The 22046-nt window shown below is 44.6% G+C and overlaps 1 long non-coding RNA gene across 1 annotated transcript; it reads right to left on the reverse strand.

Moving 5' to 3' along the window:
* Window positions 1-15678: 15678 nt before the first annotated feature.
* Window positions 15679-16737, reverse strand: LOC143101336 (uncharacterized). The gene is made up of 3 exons (XR_012982273.1): window positions 16623-16737; window positions 16091-16145; window positions 15679-15803 (listed from the first exon to the last, which is right to left on the reverse strand). It is a non-coding gene; the product is annotated as an uncharacterized LOC143101336 (long non-coding RNA).
* Between the last annotated feature and the right edge of the window lie 5309 nt (window positions 16738-22046).

Below are 22046 nucleotides of genomic sequence, written 5' to 3' on the forward strand. Positions count from 1 at the left end.
GCCAAAGGCCCTCCTTCTCAGTAAAAAATGATTTTTATTTCTCTGGCTGTTGCAATTGATATCAGTGGTTAATATGAGTGCCCTCAGTAAACAGGGCAACAAACAGACAGCAAACAATTAGAAACATTCACGCAATTGGCTTCTTAAGAGATCGCCTGCACTCGCTCGCGATTCGCGATTGCATTGACTAGGCTACCGGACACCGGTAAAATTAACGGGAGACCGCGGTGGTCACGTCATGAAGCAGGATTACAACCTGCGACGCTGGCACAATGCTTCAGCGACGTCTAGTCCATTGTGCTACGGGAGCGCTGTTTAATGTAGTGCTCTGTGTTCTATCCATTATGACAGTCTTGTGACGCTGTAGCGTGTGTAGGCCAAAGTGCCTCCTTCTCGTAAAAAATGATTTGTATTTCTCTGGCTGTTGCAATTGATATCAGTGGTTAATATGAGTGCCCTCAGTAAACAGGGCAACAAACAGACAGCAAACAATTAGAGACATTCACGCAATTGGCTTCTTAAGAGGTCGCCTGTCCGGCCTGCACTCGCTCACGATTCGCGATTGCATTGACTAGGCTACCGGACACCGGTAAAATTAACGGGAGACCGCGGTGGTCACGTCATGAAGCAGGATTACAACCTGCGACGCTGGCACAATGCTTCAGCGACGTCTAGTCCATTGTGCTACGGGAGCGCTGTTTAATGTAGTGCTCTGTGTTCTATCCATTATGACAGTCTTGTGACGCTGTAGCGTGTGTAGGCCAAAGTGCCTCCTTCTCGTAAAAAATGATTTGTATTTCTCTGGCTGTTGCAATTGATATCAGTGGTTAATATGAGTGCCCTCAGTAAACAGGGCAACAAACAGACAGCAAACAATTAGAGACATTCACGCAATTGGCTTCTTAAGAGGTCGCCTGTCCGGCCTGCACTCGCTCACGATTCGCGATTGCATTGACTAGGCTACCGGACACCGGTAAAATTAACGGGAGACCGCGGTGGTCACGTCATGAAGCAGGATTACAACCTGCGACGCTGGCACAATGCTTCAGCGACGTCTAGTCCATTGTGCTACGGGAGCGCTGTTTAATGTAGTGCTCTGTGTTCTATCCATTATGACAGTCTTGTGACGCTGTAGCGTGTGTAGGCCAAAGTGCCTCCTTCTCGTAAAAAATGATTTGTATTTCTCTGGCTGTTGCAATTGATATCAGTGGTTAATATGAGTGCCCTCAGTAAACAGGGCAACAAACAGACAGCAAACAATTAGAGACATTCACGCAATTGGCTTCTTAAGAGGTCGCCTGTCCGGCCTGCACTCGCTCACGATTCGCGATTGCATTGACTAGGCTACCGGACACCGGTAAAATTAACGGGAGACCGCGGTGGTCACGTCATGAAGCAGGATTACAACCTGCGACGCTGGCACAATGCTTCAGCGACGTCTAGTCCATTGTGCTACGGGAGCGCTGTTTAATGTAGTGCTCTGTGTTCTATCCACAGCGTCGGCGCCAGAAAGCAACTGGTGGGGGGGCTATGAGCACTGACAGGGGGGGCACCTCACCTCACTTTTATTCGTTATTTTGCCATATAATAAAGAGCATCCTTCGAGCCTTTTGGATACATGAATCAATATGATCAAGGGGGAAATAGTGCAAGAACATAGCGGTCATAGCCGTTGAATAAACTAGCACACAACGTTTAGAATAATAGAATTTTAATAGAATAGCGTTGCATAGGCTACAATACAAGTAAATAGGCTATAACAGACTCACCACTAACAAGCCTAGGCTATAGGCTTCACTGTGTCTTTCCATTCATTTCGAAATGTTCTTGTAAGATCCTGCTCAAAAGCAAATTACACATACTGATAATATCACAACATTGCACATAGGCTATGTGATCCCTCAAAACGTTCTTTAAAGTAGCCTACAGAACAAATTCTAACACATTTACGAAGTGGTAAATGCACCAACTGTGATGGAAAGTTTAAAAGGAAACAGGACACTCGGCATGACTTAGTATTTTGTGCTGCTCTGACAGTCCACTTTTATTGCCACTTTTAAGTCTACTGTTTTTGAGTTTGGAGAAGTACTTGCAGCGACAGGCTATAGCCTACGAATGCCGACTCCACTGTCGCATTTCCCAGCCAGGTCCATGATAGGCTTTTTGTCACTGCTTCCAAAAATGTCTCCCTCTGGATAAAGCAGGTTAAGACCCGTGCTGTGTTGCGCTCACTAAAGGGCGATTCTTAAAGTAGTCCTAGCCTACATGATCCAAAGCACTATCTCCGTTGCTCGAGTTTATCATTAGCACTGGACAATATCGGAAAATATAGGAAATGCGACATGTCAGTTTGGCCCTTTATGGTTTCTGCAATTTAGATTAACAGATCATGCATTCAGCTTGGGTCATCCTGCGGTCATACGAAAAACCTTGTATTTTCCATTAGGCCTATATTCCCAGATCTATCTTGAGACATTTTACTGGATTTCTTATGCAGCAGTGTCTAAAAACCCTACTGATCGAGATTTATGCTCATTTGGCGTTGCAGGAGTCGTGGTAAATATATCGGTGGCACTCATTGCAACGGTGTCCGAGTGTGCAGAATCCCTTTTCATCGCGCAGTTTGCGCACATAATCAACAGTAGCATAGTTGACACATGTCATGTTTCATTTTGAGTAGTAAGTGTTCAACATCAGTGTTCAATATGGATTTAATTTCAATCATGCATAATAATATTTAGATTTTTTTATGTGAGGGAGAGAACTCAGTTGGGGGGGCACACTGGCCTGTTTGGACGGGCCTGGCCCCCTATGGCCCGCCCTTGACGCCGACGCTGTCTATCCATTATGACAGTCTCGTGACGCTGTAGCGTGTGCAGGCCAAAGGCCCTCCTTCTCAGTAAAAAATGATTTTTATTTCTCTGGCTGTTGCAATTGATATCAGTGGTTAATATGAGTGCCCTCAGTAAACAGGGCAACAAACAGACAGCAAACAATTAGAAACATTCACGCAATTGGCTTCTTAAGAGATCGCCTGCACTCGCTCGCGATTCGCGATTGCATTGACTAGGCTACCGGACACCGGTAAAATTAACGGGAGACCGCGGTGGTCACGTCATGAAGCAGGATTACAACCTGCGACGCTGGCACAATGCTTCAGCGACGTCTAGTCCATTGTGCTACGGGAGCGCTGTTTAATGTAGTGCTCTGTGTTCTATCCATTATGACAGTCTTGTGACGCTGTAGCGTGTGTAGGCCAAAGTGCCTCCTTCTCGTAAAAAATGATTTGTATTTCTCTGGCTGTTGCAATTGATATCAGTGGTTAATATGAGTGCCCTCAGTAAACAGGGCAACAAACAGACAGCAAACAATTAGAGACATTCACGCAATTGGCTTCTTAAGAGGTCGCCTGTCCGGCCTGCACTCGCTCACGATTCGCGATTGCATTGACTAGGCTACCGGACACCGGTAAAATTAACGGGAGACCGCGGTGGTCACGTCATGAAGCAGGATTACAACCTGCGACGCTGGCACAATGCTTCAGCGACGTCTAGTCCATTGTGCTACGGGAGCGCTGTTTAATGTAGTGCTCTGTGTTCTATCCATTATGACAGTCTTGTGACGCTGTAGCGTGTGTAGGCCAAAGTGCCTCCTTCTCGTAAAAAATGATTTGTATTTCTCTGGCTGTTGCAATTGATATCAGTGGTTAATATGAGTGCCCTCAGTAAACAGGGCAACAAACAGACAGCAAACAATTAGAGACATTCACGCAATTGGCTTCTTAAGAGGTCGCCTGTCCGGCCTGCACTCGCTCACGATTCGCGATTGCATTGACTAGGCTACCGGACACCGGTAAAATTAACGGGAGACCGCGGTGGTCACGTCATGAAGCAGGATTACAACCTGCGACGCTGGCACAATGCTTCAGCGACGTCTAGTCCATTGTGCTACGGGAGCGCTGTTTAATGTAGTGCTCTGTGTTCTATCCATTATGACAGTCTTGTGACGCTGTAGCGTGTGTAGGCCAAAGTGCCTCCTTCTCGTAAAAAATGATTTGTATTTCTCTGGCTGTTGCAATTGATATCAGTGGTTAATATGAGTGCCCTCAGTAAACAGGGCAACAAACAGACAGCAAACAATTAGAGACATTCACGCAATTGGCTTCTTAAGAGGTCGCCTGTCCGGCCTGCACTCGCTCACGATTCGCGATTGCATTGACTAGGCTACCGGACACCGGTAAAATTAACGGGAGACCGCGGTGGTCACGTCATGAAGCAGGATTACAACCTGCGACGCTGGCACAATGCTTCAGCGACGTCTAGTCCATTGTGCTACGGGAGCGCTGTTTAATGTAGTGCTCTGTGTTCTATCCACAGCGTCGGCGCCAGAAAGCAACTGGTGGGGGGGCTATGAGCACTGACAGGGGGGGCACCTCACCTCACTTTTATTCGTTATTTTGCCATATAATAAAGAGCATCCTTCGAGCCTTTTGGATACATGAATCAATATGATCAAGGGGGAAATAGTGCAAGAACATAGCGGTCATAGCCGTTGAATAAACTAGCACACAACGTTTAGAATAATAGAATTTTAATAGAATAGCGTTGCATAGGCTACAATACAAGTAAATAGGCTATAACAGACTCACCACTAACAAGCCTAGGCTATAGGCTTCACTGTGTCTTTCCATTCATTTCGAAATGTTCTTGTAAGATCCTGCTCAAAAGCAAATTACACATAGGGCTACTGATAATATCACAACATTGCACATAGGCTATGTGATCCCTCAAAACGTTCTTTAAAGTAGCCTACAGAACAAATTCTAACACATTTACGAAGTGGTAAATGCACCAACTGTGATGGAAAGTTTAAAAGGAAACAGGACACTCGGCATGACTTAGTATTTTGTGCTGCTCTGACAGTCCACTTTTATTGCCACTTTTAAGTCTACTGTTTTTGAGTTTGGAGAAGTACTTGCAGCGACAGGCTATAGCCTACGAATGCCGACTCCACTGTCGCATTTCCCAGCCAGGTCCATGATAGGCTTTTTGTCACTGCTTCCAAAAATGTCTCCCTCTGGATAAAGCAGGTTAAGACCCGTGCTGTGTTGCGCTCACTAAAGGGCGATTCTTAAAGTAGTCCTAGCCTACATGATCCAAAGCACTATCTCCGTTGCTCGAGTTTATCATTAGCACTGGACAATATCGGAAAATATAGGAAATGCGACATGTCAGTTTGGCCCTTTATGGTTTCTGCAATTTAGATTAACAGATCATGCATTCAGCTTGGGTCATCCTGCGGTCATACGAAAAACCTTGTATTTTCCATTAGGCCTATATTCACAGATCTATCTTGAGACATTTTACTGGATTTCTTATGCAGCAGTGTCTAAAAACCCTACTGATCGAGATTTATGCTCATTTGGCGTTGCAGGAGTCGTGGTAAATATATCGGTGGCACTCATTGCAACGGTGTCCGAGTGTGCAGAATCCCTTTTCATCGCGCAGTTTGCGCACATAATCAACAGTAGCATAGTTGACACATGTCATGTTTCATTTTGAGTAGTAAGTGTTCAACATCAGTGTTCAATATGGATTTAATTTCAATCATGCATAATAATATTTAGATTTTTTTATGTGAGGGAGAGAACTCAGTTGGGGGGGCACACTGGCCTGTTTGGACGGGCCTGGCCCCCTATGGCCCGCCCTTGACGCCGACGCTGTCTATCCATTATGACAGTCTCGTGACGCTGTAGCGTGTGCAGGCCAAAGGCCCTCCTTCTCAGTAAAAAATGATTTTTATTTCTCTGGCTGTTGCAATTGATATCAGTGGTTAATATGAGTGCCCTCAGTAAACAGGGCAACAAACAGACAGCAAACAATTAGAAACATTCACGCAATTGGCTTCTTAAGAGATCGCCTGCACTCGCTCGCGATTCGCGATTGCATTGACTAGGCTACCGGACACCGGTAAAATTAACGGGAGACCGCGGTGGTCACGTCATGAAGCAGGATTACAACCTGCGACGCTGGCACAATGCTTCAGCGACGTCTAGTCCATTGTGCTACGGGAGCGCTGTTTAATGTAGTGCTCTGTGTTCTATCCATTATGACAGTCTTGTGACGCTGTAGCGTGTGTAGGCCAAAGTGCCTCCTTCTCGTAAAAAATGATTTGTATTTCTCTGGCTGTTGCAATTGATATCAGTGGTTAATATGAGTGCCCTCAGTAAACAGGGCAACAAACAGACAGCAAACAATTAGAGACATTCACGCAATTGGCTTCTTAAGAGGTCGCCTGTCCGGCCTGCACTCGCTCACGATTCGCGATTGCATTGACTAGGCTACCGGACACCGGTAAAATTAACGGGAGACCGCGGTGGTCACGTCATGAAGCAGGATTACAACCTGCGACGCTGGCACAATGCTTCAGCGACGTCTAGTCCATTGTGCTACGGGAGCGCTGTTTAATGTAGTGCTCTGTGTTCTATCCATTATGACAGTCTTGTGACGCTGTAGCGTGTGTAGGCCAAAGTGCCTCCTTCTCGTAAAAAATGATTTGTATTTCTCTGGCTGTTGCAATTGATATCAGTGGTTAATATGAGTGCCCTCAGTAAACAGGGCAACAAACAGACAGCAAACAATTAGAGACATTCACGCAATTGGCTTCTTAAGAGGTCGCCTGTCCGGCCTGCACTCGCTCACGATTCGCGATTGCATTGACTAGGCTACCGGACACCGGTAAAATTAACGGGAGACCGCGGTGGTCACGTCATGAAGCAGGATTACAACCTGCGACGCTGGCACAATGCTTCAGCGACGTCTAGTCCATTGTGCTACGGGAGCGCTGTTTAATGTAGTGCTCTGTGTTCTATCCATTATGACAGTCTTGTGACGCTGTAGCGTGTGTAGGCCAAAGTGCCTCCTTCTCGTAAAAAATGATTTGTATTTCTCTGGCTGTTGCAATTGATATCAGTGGTTAATATGAGTGCCCTCAGTAAACAGGGCAACAAACAGACAGCAAACAATTAGAGACATTCACGCAATTGGCTTCTTAAGAGGTCGCCTGTCCGGCCTGCACTCGCTCACGATTCGCGATTGCATTGACTAGGCTACCGGACACCGGTAAAATTAACGGGAGACCGCGGTGGTCACGTCATGAAGCAGGATTACAACCTGCGACGCTGGCACAATGCTTCAGCGACGTCTAGTCCATTGTGCTACGGGAGCGCTGTTTAATGTAGTGCTCTGTGTTCTATCCACAGCGTCGGCGCCAGAAAGCAACTGGTGGGGGGGCTATGAGCACTGACAGGGGGGGCACCTCACCTCACTTTTATTCGTTATTTTGCCATATAATAAAGAGCATCCTTCGAGCCTTTTGGATACATGAATCAATATGATCAAGGGGGAAATAGTGCAAGAACATAGCGGTCATAGCCGTTGAATAAACTAGCACACAACGTTTAGAATAATAGAATTTTAATAGAATAGCGTTGCATAGGCTACAATACAAGTAAATAGGCTATAACAGACTCACCACTAACAAGCCTAGGCTATAGGCTTCACTGTGTCTTTCCATTCATTTCGAAATGTTCTTGTAAGATCCTGCTCAAAAGCAAATTACACATAGGGCTACTGATAATATCACAACATTGCACATAGGCTATGTGATCCCTCAAAACGTTCTTTAAAGTAGCCTACAGAACAAATTCTAACACATTTACGAAGTGGTAAATGCACCAACTGTGATGGAAAGTTTAAAAGGAAACAGGACACTCGGCATGACTTAGTATTTTGTGCTGCTCTGACAGTCCACTTTTATTGCCACTTTTAAGTCTACTGTTTTTGAGTTTGGAGAAGTACTTGCAGCGACAGGCTATAGCCTACGAATGCCGACTCCACTGTCGCATTTCCCAGCCAGGTCCATGATAGGCTTTTTGTCACTGCTTCCAAAAATGTCTCCCTCTGGATAAAGCAGGTTAAGACCCGTGCTGTGTTGCGCTCACTAAAGGGCGATTCTTAAAGTAGTCCTAGCCTACATGATCCAAAGCACTATCTCCGTTGCTCGAGTTTATCATTAGCACTGGACAATATCGGAAAATATAGGAAATGCGACATGTCAGTTTGGCCCTTTATGGTTTCTGCAATTTAGATTAACAGATCATGCATTCAGCTTGGGTCATCCTGCGGTCATACGAAAAACCTTGTATTTTCCATTAGGCCTATATTCCCAGATCTATCTTGAGACATTTTACTGGATTTCTTATGCAGCAGTGTCTAAAAACCCTACTGATCGAGATTTATGCTCATTTGGCGTTGCAGGAGTCGTGGTAAATATATCGGTGGCACTCATTGCAACGGTGTCCGAGTGTGCAGAATCCCTTTTCATCGCGCAGTTTGCGCACATAATCAACAGTAGCATAGTTGACACATGTCATGTTTCATTTTGAGTAGTAAGTGTTCAACATCAGTGTTCAATATGGATTTAATTTCAATCATGCATAATAATATTTAGATTTTTTTATGTGAGGGAGAGAACTCAGTTGGGGGGGCACACTGGCCTGTTTGGACGGGCCTGGCCCCCTATGGCCCGCCCTTGACGCCGACGCTGTCTATCCATTATGACAGTCTCGTGACGCTGTAGCGTGTGCAGGCCAAAGGCCCTCCTTCTCAGTAAAAAATGATTTTTATTTCTCTGGCTGTTGCAATTGATATCAGTGGTTAATATGAGTGCCCTCAGTAAACAGGGCAACAAACAGACAGCAAACAATTAGAAACATTCACGCAATTGGCTTCTTAAGAGATCGCCTGCACTCGCTCGCGATTCGCGATTGCATTGACTAGGCTACCGGACACCGGTAAAATTAACGGGAGACCGCGGTGGTCACGTCATGAAGCAGGATTACAACCTGCGACGCTGGCACAATGCTTCAGCGACGTCTAGTCCATTGTGCTACGGGAGCGCTGTTTAATGTAGTGCTCTGTGTTCTATCCATTATGACAGTCTTGTGACGCTGTAGCGTGTGTAGGCCAAAGTGCCTCCTTCTCGTAAAAAATGATTTGTATTTCTCTGGCTGTTGCAATTGATATCAGTGGTTAATATGAGTGCCCTCAGTAAACAGGGCAACAAACAGACAGCAAACAATTAGAGACATTCACGCAATTGGCTTCTTAAGAGGTCGCCTGTCCGGCCTGCACTCGCTCACGATTCGCGATTGCATTGACTAGGCTACCGGACACCGGTAAAATTAACGGGAGACCGCGGTGGTCACGTCATGAAGCAGGATTACAACCTGCGACGCTGGCACAATGCTTCAGCGACGTCTAGTCCATTGTGCTACGGGAGCGCTGTTTAATGTAGTGCTCTGTGTTCTATCCATTATGACAGTCTTGTGACGCTGTAGCGTGTGTAGGCCAAAGTGCCTCCTTCTCGTAAAAAATGATTTGTATTTCTCTGGCTGTTGCAATTGATATCAGTGGTTAATATGAGTGCCCTCAGTAAACAGGGCAACAAACAGACAGCAAACAATTAGAGACATTCACGCAATTGGCTTCTTAAGAGGTCGCCTGTCCGGCCTGCACTCGCTCACGATTCGCGATTGCATTGACTAGGCTACCGGACACCGGTAAAATTAACGGGAGACCGCGGTGGTCACGTCATGAAGCAGGATTACAACCTGCGACGCTGGCACAATGCTTCAGCGACGTCTAGTCCATTGTGCTACGGGAGCGCTGTTTAATGTAGTGCTCGGTGTTCTATCCACAGCGTCGGCGCCAGAAAGCAACTGGTGGGGGGGCTATGAGCACTGACAGGGGGGGCACCTCACCTCACTTTTATTCGTTATTTTGCCATATAATAAAGAGCATCCTTCGAGCCTTTTGGATACATGAATCAATATGATCAAGGGGGAAATAGTGCAAGAACATAGCGGTCATAGCCGTTGAATAAACTAGCACACAACGTTTAGAATAATAGAATTTTAATAGAATAGCGTTGCATAGGCTACAATACAAGTAAATAGGCTATAACAGACTCACCACTAACAAGCCTAGGCTATAGGCTTCACTGTGTCTTTCCATTCATTTCGAAATGTTCTTGTAAGATCCTGCTCAAAAGCAAATTACACATAGGGCTACTGATAATATCACAACATTGCACATAGGCTATGTGATCCCTCAAAACGTTCTTTAAAGTAGCCTACAGAACAAATTCTAACACATTTACGAAGTGGTAAATGCACCAACTGTGATGGAAAGTTTAAAAGGAAACAGGACACTCGGCATGACTTAGTATTTTGTGCTGCTCTGACAGTCCACTTTTATTGCCACTTTTAAGTCTACTGTTTTTGAGTTTGGAGAAGTACTTGCAGCGACAGGCTATAGCCTACGAATGCCGACTCCACTGTCGCATTTCCCAGCCAGGTCCATGATAGGCTTTTTGTCACTGCTTCCAAAAATGTCTCCCTCTGGATAAAGCAGGTTAAGACCCGTGCTGTGTTGCGCTCACTAAAGGGCGATTCTTAAAGTAGTCCTAGCCTACATGATCCAAAGCACTATCTCCGTTGCTCGAGTTTATCATTAGCACTGGACAATATCGGAAAATATAGGAAATGCGACATGTCAGTTTGGCCCTTTATGGTTTCTGCAATTTAGATTAACAGATCATGCATTCAGCTTGGGTCATCCTGCGGTCATACGAAAAACCTTGTATTTTCCATTAGGCCTATATTCCCAGATCTATCTTGAGACATTTTACTGGATTTCTTATGCAGCAGTGTCTAAAAACCCTACTGATCGAGATTTATGCTCATTTGGCGTTGCAGGAGTCGTGGTAAATATATCGGTGGCACTCATTGCAACGGTGTCCGAGTGTGCAGAATCCCTTTTCATCGCGCAGTTTGCGCACATAATCAACAGTAGCATAGTTGACACATGTCATGTTTCATTTTGAGTAGTAAGTGTTCAACATCAGTGTTCAATATGGATTTAATTTCAATCATGCATAATAATATTTAGATTTTTTTATGTGAGGGAGAGAACTCAGTTGGGGGGGCACACTGGCCTGTTTGGACGGGCCTGGCCCCCTATGGCCCGCCCTTGACGCCGACGCTGTCTATCCATTATGACAGTCTCGTGACGCTGTAGCGTGTGCAGGCCAAAGGCCCTCCTTCTCAGTAAAAAATGATTTTTATTTCTCTGGCTGTTGCAATTGATATCAGTGGTTAATATGAGTGCCCTCAGTAAACAGGGCAACAAACAGACAGCAAACAATTAGAAACATTCACGCAATTGGCTTCTTAAGAGATCGCCTGCACTCGCTCGCGATTCGCGATTGCATTGACTAGGCTACCGGACACCGGTAAAATTAACGGGAGACCGCGGTGGTCACGTCATGAAGCAGGATTACAACCTGCGACGCTGGCACAATGCTTCAGCGACGTCTAGTCCATTGTGCTACGGGAGCGCTGTTTAATGTAGTGCTCTGTGTTCTATCCATTATGACAGTCTTGTGACGCTGTAGCGTGTGTAGGCCAAAGTGCCTCCTTCTCGTAAAAAATGATTTGTATTTCTCTGGCTGTTGCAATTGATATCAGTGGTTAATATGAGTGCCCTCAGTAAACAGGGCAACAAACAGACAGCAAACAATTAGAGACATTCACGCAATTGGCTTCTTAAGAGGTCGCCTGTCCGGCCTGCACTCGCTCACGATTCGCGATTGCATTGACTAGGCTACCGGACACCGGTAAAATTAACGGGAGACCGCGGTGGTCACGTCATGAAGCAGGATTACAACCTGCGACGCTGGCACAATGCTTCAGCGACGTCTAGTCCATTGTGCTACGGGAGCGCTGTTTAATGTAGTGCTCTGTGTTCTATCCATTATGACAGTCTTGTGACGCTGTAGCGTGTGTAGGCCAAAGTGCCTCCTTCTCGTAAAAAATGATTTGTATTTCTCTGGCTGTTGCAATTGATATCAGTGGTTAATATGAGTGCCCTCAGTAAACAGGGCAACAAACAGACAGCAAACAATTAGAGACATTCACGCAATTGGCTTCTTAAGAGGTCGCCTGTCCGGCCTGCACTCGCTCACGATTCGCGATTGCATTGACTAGGCTACCGGACACCGGTAAAATTAACGGGAGACCGCGGTGGTCACGTCATGAAGCAGGATTACAACCTGCGACGCTGGCACAATGCTTCAGCGACGTCTAGTCCATTGTGCTACGGGAGCGCTGTTTAATGTAGTGCTCGGTGTTCTATCCACAGCGTCGGCGCCAGAAAGCAACTGGTGGGGGGGCTATGAGCACTGACAGGGGGGGCACCTCACCTCACTTTTATTCGTTATTTTGCCATATAATAAAGAGCATCCTTCGAGCCTTTTGGATACATGAATCAATATGATCAAGGGGGAAATAGTGCAAGAACATAGCGGTCATAGCCGTTGAATAAACTAGCACACAACGTTTAGAATAATAGAATTTTAATAGAATAGCGTTGCATAGGCTACAATACAAGTAAATAGGCTATAACAGACTCACCACTAACAAGCCTAGGCTATAGGCTTCACTGTGTCTTTCCATTCATTTCGAAATGTTCTTGTAAGATCCTGCTCAAAAGCAAATTACACATAGGGCTACTGATAATATCACAACATTGCACATAGGCTATGTGATCCCTCAAAACGTTCTTTAAAGTAGCCTACAGAACAAATTCTAACACATTTACGAAGTGGTAAATGCACCAACTGTGATGGAAAGTTTAAAAGGAAACAGGACACTCGGCATGACTTAGTATTTTGTGCTGCTCTGACAGTCCACTTTTATTGCCACTTTTAAGTCTACTGTTTTTGAGTTTGGAGAAGTACTTGCAGCGACAGGCTATAGCCTACGAATGCCGACTCCACTGTCGCATTTCCCAGCCAGGTCCATGATAGGCTTTTTGTCACTGCTTCCAAAAATGTCTCCCTCTGGATAAAGCAGGTTAAGACCCGTGCTGTGTTGCGCTCACTAAAGGGCGATTCTTAAAGTAGTCCTAGCCTACATGATCCAAAGCACTATCTCCGTTGCTCGAGTTTATCATTAGCACTGGACAATATCGGAAAATATAGGAAATGCGACATGTCAGTTTGGCCCTTTATGGTTTCTGCAATTTAGATTAACAGATCATGCATTCAGCTTGGGTCATCCTGCGGTCATACGAAAAACCTTGTATTTTCCATTAGGCCTATATTCCCAGATCTATCTTGAGACATTTTACTGGATTTCTTATGCAGCAGTGTCTAAAAACCCTACTGATCGAGATTTATGCTCATTTGGCGTTGCAGGAGTCGTGGTAAATATATCGGTGGCACTCATTGCAACGGTGTCCGAGTGTGCAGAATCCCTTTTCATCGCGCAGTTTGCGCACATAATCAACAGTAGCATAGTTGACACATGTCATGTTTCATTTTGAGTAGTAAGTGTTCAACATCAGTGTTCAATATGGATTTAATTTCAATCATGCATAATAATATTTAGATTTTTTTATGTGAGGGAGAGAACTCAGTTGGGGGGGCACACTGGCCTGTTTGGACGGGCCTGGCCCCCTATGGCCCGCCCTTGACGCCGACGCTGTCTATCCATTATGACAGTCTCGTGACGCTGTAGCGTGTGCAGGCCAAAGGCCCTCCTTCTCAGTAAAAAATGATTTTTATTTCTCTGGCTGTTGCAATTGATATCAGTGGTTAATATGAGTGCCCTCAGTAAACAGGGCAACAAACAGACAGCAAACAATTAGAAACATTCACGCAATTGGCTTCTTAAAGCTACCTTGTGTAAGAACTTCTCCCATCTAGCGGTGAAATTCTATATGACAACCAACTGAATATTACTTTCTAGCCCCTCCCATTCCGAGCGCATTTTAACTCCTACGGTGGCCGTTTCATGCCAAAGTTAACATTGCTTCCAGTACTACGACTTCGTCCGGTGTTCCTTCCAGTTATAAGGTTACTTTAGAAAACAATTACACATTGCATTTAGTTATATAGCCAGTAAACATGTTGGGTATGACCTCTATGTAAAGTGAATAGCCTAGTTTTACGTTTTCATTATTTTGGTAGGCTACTATTTCATTGCTAGCATCAGCTATCAGGTTCCCAAACGAATGCATGCTAATGTTATAGTACAGTAGATTCAGTGCTATCGTTATTCTGTATGTGCGAGATTAATAGTGTAAAGGCAATGTTTACAGCGTAGCCTACTATTTTTCTCAGTGAGCAGAGTCAGAGATCAGTCGATGCAACGGAGGTGCAAGGGAAAGGTAAAGGAAGAGGGAAAGGTAAAGAAAAGCCAAGAGCCGGTGGCAGAGGATCGATGAGACCTCCTAGGCAAAGAAAAAGTAAGACTCCAAAAGATGACGAGGAGAGACTGGAAGAACTTCAAAGACAAAGGAGAGAAGCAACGGAGGTTTGTGTTTTTAATATATTTCTCTGAACAGTATCAATGTCAATGACACCGAAATTAGCTCGGAAGCTGCACCAGGCACGTTCGTTTGCTGCTGCAGTCTGCTGCAGAAAAAAAATAGACCTTTCATCTAAAATTGATTTTACGCGTTGTGAACGGAACGCTTCAGTCACGCGCTTGGTGTAGCTTCCCTGCCTGTTTGTATCTCAATTGTTTGTAGCAATTTCTAGCTGTTGCCAGTCAACTGCATGATGCGAGTTGTCTCCCAGTGAAATCACGACACATAATTACGTTATGGTCTATAGAAAATGTTACACAACATTTTCACCTTTTCATTGTCCATACACATACATAGTATTCATCATTTTGTGTGAACACTTGAAAAATGACACAGAGTAGGCTACTATTACTACTACTCTGCTAACAATCTAACTTTGCTACCTAAACAAGCCTATCTGATCTTATTTCTTGTGTCTTATTTCTTCAGACTTGTGGATGGAATGAGCCTGCAAGAGCACAGGAACCTCACCACACAGTTGCTATAGTGAGGCAGCCAGGTCTGGTGTTTGATGCATCAGTGCAGACATGTCGTCCCCCCACCTGTGCCAGGGATGCCTTGGTGTAGTTGTACACACTGCAGAGACATGCCAATCGATCAGAAGAGAAAATGCTGTGGACAAAACCCTGCCACCTGTGTGAGCCTTCTGCCTCACTACACACAGCACTGCCTAGATGAAGGTTTTCTCCAGATTCACAGGCAGTACATCACAGACATCACAGCATTAGGCCATGTAAGAGAGCCAGGTGATGACAATAGAGTTCAGATATGCTACCTACAGACATTTCATTTTCTGGCAGCATGGGTCTCTAGGACAGGGTAATAGAAGAGTGATCGATCCCAAGCTGTGTGTGTAGGATAAGGGATAAATTCCCTGACCCTCAGGGACATCTCTGGAATTTATTTCACCTTCCTATAATGTTGTAATGTTGTGTTATTGTAAATAGTTTTGTATTAGTGTTCTTGTACTGCCTGTTCCTTTTAAAACTGTATTTAATTTATTTTACACCGGTACATCGCTATATTTTGCTTTCATGAAAATAAAAACTTTTAGAATTGATAAGAGACTGTTAATGCTGTACCTCATACATTACATCCACAAACTTATAATTAAAAAAGGAGTTGTGGTAATTTACCATTTTGAAACACCAAATGACAGTAACATGGTCAACAATGTTATTTGCAATATATTTATTTACAGAAATTAACAAACTATGGTATTTACACATGAACCCTTCCTTTTTGTATGGTGCCTTTGAAGCAACATGGGCCATCATTCTAAATTTGCAGTCTCCTGGAAAGCTGATCCTGTGGAAGACATGCAGTGTCGTTAGACATACACGCCATTTTATATAGTTCAACATATTGTTACTAATCTGTATAGTGCTATTTTGCCTAGACTGAGTTACAGGCAAGGTTACAATTAAGGCATGCACGTGCATCACATAACAAGACCATTGAATTTCGTCCACATCCTCCTCCACGATGCTCATGTCATGTAGGCTTTGTAAAAAATATATATAAATGCTTATATCATGAAAATATACAATAGAGAATGTCATCGGGTATAGACATTATGAGCATTGATGGGTTACCTCTGTTCAAGGTCCTCAATTTCAGGGGCTTCTGCAATTGCGCCAAGATGCTCATCTGAAATGAATAAGCAGAGCGTTTCACAACATATAACAGTACATAAAATGGTAAACACCAAGATATTAAAAATATACTTTCAGTTATTATCAAACAACAATCACATAGAATCAACAATTGTTTTCATGCAGTGAAAAACGTTCAGACAATTTAGTAGGCTACGTCTACAATTAATAAGACTAGAGGACAGGCCTCAGGATGTGAACGTCACCCTTGGAATTGGCTACACTAGCATTTTCAGATTAGGATATATTTAGGCTACAAAGCAAAAGCAATGAAAAATAACTACAATTTAGTGCCCTTTGCCTGTGATCCGTCATAGCAGATTTATGTTACAATCCTTTTTCATCGACGCGAGGAAAAGTATCCCAGACGTCATTCTAGCGTTATGGACAACCATGCTATACTAAGCCAAGCAACTATAAAACTTCGAATTTACACCATAGACTGCATGTTTACACGAATAGGCCAAATTACCTGTCGAGGAGAAAGCAGGCAATTTCGGCGTCCCTTTTAAAATCCTTGCTCCTCACGAGCTCTTTCCATCTTAGAAAAGCCACTCCAATATTGACTTTGGTCTGTTGTTTTTCCGGTCGCGTTGGCGTTTTAATTCTCTTTTTCGCTTCCTTGGCGACTCCTTTTCATGTCCTCGAGAATAGTTGTAATCCTCCATTTTCAACAGACTTTCAAATCTGCCGGCAGTCGCGAGTAGACTGATCATGCAATGAGTGTTGCCTACAAGCGCGAAAGGCGGAGCTGAATTTCCAGGAATGTCCCTCGTTGGCGAATGTATTTCAAAGATGGAGGCGCAACATGGATTCAGCCATTTGCGCGACTCGCGCGTATGTATTTGGAATAGCAGATTCTACACTTACGAGAATACTTTGATTAGTAAGTGGAAATAATTACACATGAATGAGCACATATTTTTGAAAGAACAAATGGGTTTTTGCTAAGAATTAACTCAAAAAAGTACACAATGTAGCTTTAAGAGATCGCCTGCACTCGCTCGCGATTCGCGATTGCATTGACTAGGCTACCGGACACCGGTAAAATTAACGGGAGACCGCGGTGGTCACGTCATGAAGCAGGATTACAACCTGCGACGCTGGCACAATGCTTCAGCGACGTCTAGTCCATTGTGCTACGGGAGCGCTGTTTAATGTAGTGCTCTGTGTTCTATCCATTATGACAGTCTTGTGACGCTGTAGCGTGTGTAGGCCAAAGTGCCTCCTTCTCGTAAAAAATGATTTGTATTTCTCTGGCTGTTGCAATTGATATCAGTGGTTAATATGAGTGCCCTCAGTAAACAGGGCAACAAACAGACAGCAAACAATTAGAGACATTCACGCAATTGGCTTCTTAAGAGGTCGCCTGTCCGGCCTGCACTCGCTCACGATTCGCGATTGCATTGACTAGGCTACCGGACACCGGTAAAATTAACGGGAGACCGCGGTGGTCACGTCATGAAGCAGGATTACAACCTGCGACGCTGGCACAATGCTTCAGCGACGTCTAGTCCATTGTGCTACGGGAGCGCTGTTTAATGTAGTGCTCTGTGTTCTATCCATTATGACAGTCTTGTGACGCTGTAGCGTGTGTAGGCCAAAGTGCCTCCTTCTCGTAAAACATTATTTGTATTTCTCTGGCTGTTGCAATTGATATCAGTGGTTAATATGAGTGCCCTCAGTAAACAGGGCAACAAACAGACAGCAAACAATTAGAGACATTCACGCAATTGGCTTCTTAAGAGGTCGCCTGTCCGGCCTGCACTCGCTCACGATTCGCGATTGCATTGACTAGGCTACCGGACACCGGTAAAATTAACGGGAGACCGCGGTGGTCACGTCATGAAGCAGGATTACAACCTGCGACGCTGGCACAATGCTTCAGCGACGTCTAGTCCATTGTGCTACGGGAGCGCTGTTTAATGTAGTGCTCGGTGTTCTATCCACAGCGTCGGCGCCAGAAAGCAACTGGTGGGGGGGCTATGAGCACTGACAGGGGGGGCACCTCACCTCACTTTTATTCGTTATTTTGCCATATAATAAAGAGCATCCTTCGAGCCTTTTGGATACATGAATCAATATGATCAAGGGGGAAATAGTGCAAGAACATAGCGGTCATAGCCGTTGAATAAACTAGCACACAACGTTTAGAATAATAGAATTTTAATAGAATAGCGTTGCATAGGCTACAATACAAGTAAATAGGCTATAACAGACTCACCACTTACAAGCCTAGGCTATAGGCTTCACTGTGTCTTTCCATTCATTTCGAAATGTTCTTGTAAGATCCTGCTCAAAAGCAAATTACACATAGGGCTACTGATAATATCACAACATTGCACATAGGCTATGTGATCCCTCAAAACGTTCTTTAAAGTAGCCTACAGAACAAATTCTAACACATTTACGAAGTGGTAAATGCACCAACTGTGATGGAAAGTTTAAAAGGAAACAGGACACTCGGCATGACTTAGTATTTTGTGCTGCTCTGACAGTCCACTTTTATTGCCACTTTTAAGTCTACTGTTTTTGAGTTTGGAGAAGTACTTGCAGCGACAGGCTATAGCCTACGAATGCCGACTCCACTGTCGCATTTCCCAGCCAGGTCCATGATAGGCTTTTTGTCACTGCTTCCAAAAATGTCTCCCTCTGGATAAAGCAGGTTAAGACCCGTGCTGTGTTGCGCTCACTAAAGGGCGATTCTTAAAGTAGTCCTAGCCTACATGATCCAAAGCACTATCTCCGTTGCTCGAGTTTATCATTAGCACTGGACAATATCGGAAAATATAGGAAATGCGACATGTCAGTTTGGCCCTTTATGGTTTCTGCAATTTAGATTAACAGATCATGCATTCAGCTTGGGTCATCCTGCGGTCATACGAAAAACCTTGTATTTTCCATTAGGCCTATATTCCCAGATCTATCTTGAGACATTTTACTGGATTTCTTATGCAGCAGTGTCTAAAAACCCTACTGATCGAGATTTATGCTCATTTGGCGTTGCAGGAGTCGTGGTAAATATATCGGTGGCACTCATTGCAACGGTGTCCGAGTGTGCAGAATCCCTTTTCATCGCGCAGTTTGCGCACATAATCAACAGTAGCATAGTTGACACATGTCATGTTTCATTTTGAGTAGTAAGTGTTCAACATCAGTGTTCAATATGGATTTAATTTCAATCATGCATAATAATATTTAGATTTTTTTATGTGAGGGAGAGAACTCAGTTGGGGGGGCACACTGGCCTGTTTGGACGGGCCTGGCCCCCTATGGCCCGCCCTTGACGCCGACGCTGTCTATCCATTATGACAGTCTCGTGACGCTGTAGCGTGTGCAGGCCAAAGGCCCTCCTTCTCAGTAAAAAATGATTTTTATTTCTCTGGCTGTTGCAATTGATATCAGTGGTTAATATGAGTGCCCTCAGTAAACAGGGCAACAAACAGACAGCAAACAATTAGAAACATTCACGCAATTGGCTTCTTAAGAGATCGCCTGCACTCGCTCGCGATTCGCGATTGCATTGACTAGGCTACCGGACACCGGTAAAATTAACGGGAGACCGCGGTGGTCACGTCATGAAGCAGGATTACAACCTGCGACGCTGGCACAATGCTTCAGCGACGTCTAGTCCATTGTGCTACGGGAGCGCTGTTTAATGTAGTGCTCTGTGTTCTATCCATTATGACAGTCTTGTGACGCTGTAGCGTGTGTAGGCCAAAGTGCCTCCTTCTCGTAAAAAATGATTTGTATTTCTCTGGCTGTTGCAATTGATATCAGTGGTTAATATGAGTGCCCTCAGTAAACAGGGCAACAAACAGACAGCAAACAATTAGAGACATTCACGCAATTGGCTTCTTAAGAGGTCGCCTGTCCGGCCTGCACTCGCTCACGATTCGCGATTGCATTGACTAGGCTACCGGACACCGGTAAAATTAACGGGAGACCGCGGTGGTCACGTCATGAAGCAGGATTACAACCTGCGACGCTGGCACAATGCTTCAGCGACGTCTAGTCCATTGTGCTACGGGAGCGCTGTTTAATGTAGTGCTCTGTGTTCTATCCATTATGACAGTCTTGTGACGCTGTAGCGTGTGTAGGCCAAAGTGCCTCCTTCTCGTAAAAAATGATTTGTATTTCTCTGGCTGTTGCAATTGATATCAGTGGTTAATATGAGTGCCCTCAGTAAACAGGGCAACAAACAGACAGCAAACAATTAGAGACATTCACGCAATTGGCTTCTTAAGAGGTCGCCTGTCCGGCCTGCACTCGCTCACGATTCGCGATTGCATTGACTAGGCTACCGGACACCGGTAAAATTAACGGGAGACCGCGGTGGTCACGTCATGAAGCAGGATTACAACCTGCGACGCTGGCACAATGCTTCAGCGACGTCTAGTCCATTGTGCTACGGGAGCGCTGTTTAATGTAGTGCTCGGTGTTCTATCCACAGCGTCGGCGCCAGAAAGCAACTGGTGGGGGGGCTATGAGCACTGACAGGGGGGGCACCTCACCTCACTTTTATTCGTTATTTTGCCATATAATAAAGAGCATCCTTCGAGCCTTTTGGATACATGAATCAATATGATCAAGGGGGAAATAGTGCAAGAACATAGCGGTCATAGCCGTTGAATAAACTAGCACACAACGTTTAGAATAATAGAATTTTAATAGAATAGCGTTGCATAGGCTACAATACAAGTAAATAGGCTATAACAGACTCACCACTAACAAGCCTAGGCTATAGGCTTCACTGTGTCTTTCCATTCATTTCGAAATGTTCTTGTAAGATCCTGCTCAAAAGCAAATTACACATAGGGCTACTGATAATATCACAACATTGCACATAGGCTATGTGATCCCTCAAAACGTTCTTTAAAGTAGCCTACAGAACAAATTCTAACACATTTACGAAGTGGTAAATGCACCAACTGTGATGGAAAGTTTAAAAGGAAACAGGACACTCGGCATGACTTAGTATTTTGTGCTGCTCTGACAGTCCACTTTTATTGCCACTTTTAAGTCTACTGTTTTTGAGTTTGGAGAAGTACTTGCAGCGACAGGCTATAGCCTACGAATGCCGACTCCACTGTCGCATTTCCCAGCCAGGTCCATGATAGGCTTTTTGTCACTGCTTCCAAAAATGTCTCCCTCTGGATAAAGCAGGTTAAGACCCGTGCTGTGTTGCGCTCACTAAAGGGCGATTCTTAAAGTAGTCCTAGCCTACATGATCCAAAGCACTATCTCCGTTGCTCGAGTTTATCATTAGCACTGGACAATATCGGAAAATATAGGAAATGCGACATGTCAGTTTGGCCCTTTATGGTTTCTGCAATTTAGATTAACAGATCATGCATTCAGCTTGGGTCATCCTGCGGTCATACGAAAAACCTTGTATTTTCCATTAGGCCTATATTCCCAGATCTATCTTGAGACATTTTACTGGATTTCTTATGCAGCAGTGTCTAAAAACCCTACTGATCGAGATTTATGCTCATTTGGCGTTGCAGGAGTCGTGGTAAATATATCGGTGGCACTCATTGCAACGGTGTCCGAGTGTGCAGAATCCCTTTTCATCGCGCAGTTTGCGCACATAATCAACAGTAGCATAGTTGACACATGTCATGTTTCATTTTGAGTAGTAAGTGTTCAACATCAGTGTTCAATATGGATTTAATTTCAATCATGCATAATAATATTTAGATTTTTTTATGTGAGGGAGAGAACTCAGTTGGGGGGGCACACTGGCCTGTTTGGACGGGCCTGGCCCCCTATGGCCCGCCCTTGACGCCGACGCTGTCTATCCATTATGACAGTCTCGTGACGCTGTAGCGTGTGCAGGCCAAAGGCCCTCCTTCTCAGTAAAAAATGATTTTTATTTCTCTGGCTGTTGCAA

This window comes from Alosa pseudoharengus, unplaced genomic scaffold (assembly GCF_046254945.1).
Source record: "Alosa pseudoharengus isolate Yale_2024_CS ecotype anadromous, Long Island Sound unplaced genomic scaffold, YU_APseudo_1.1 YU_APseudo_1.1_scf_307, whole genome shotgun sequence".
Classification (NCBI taxonomy): Eukaryota; Metazoa; Chordata; class Actinopteri; order Clupeiformes; family Clupeidae; genus Alosa; species Alosa pseudoharengus.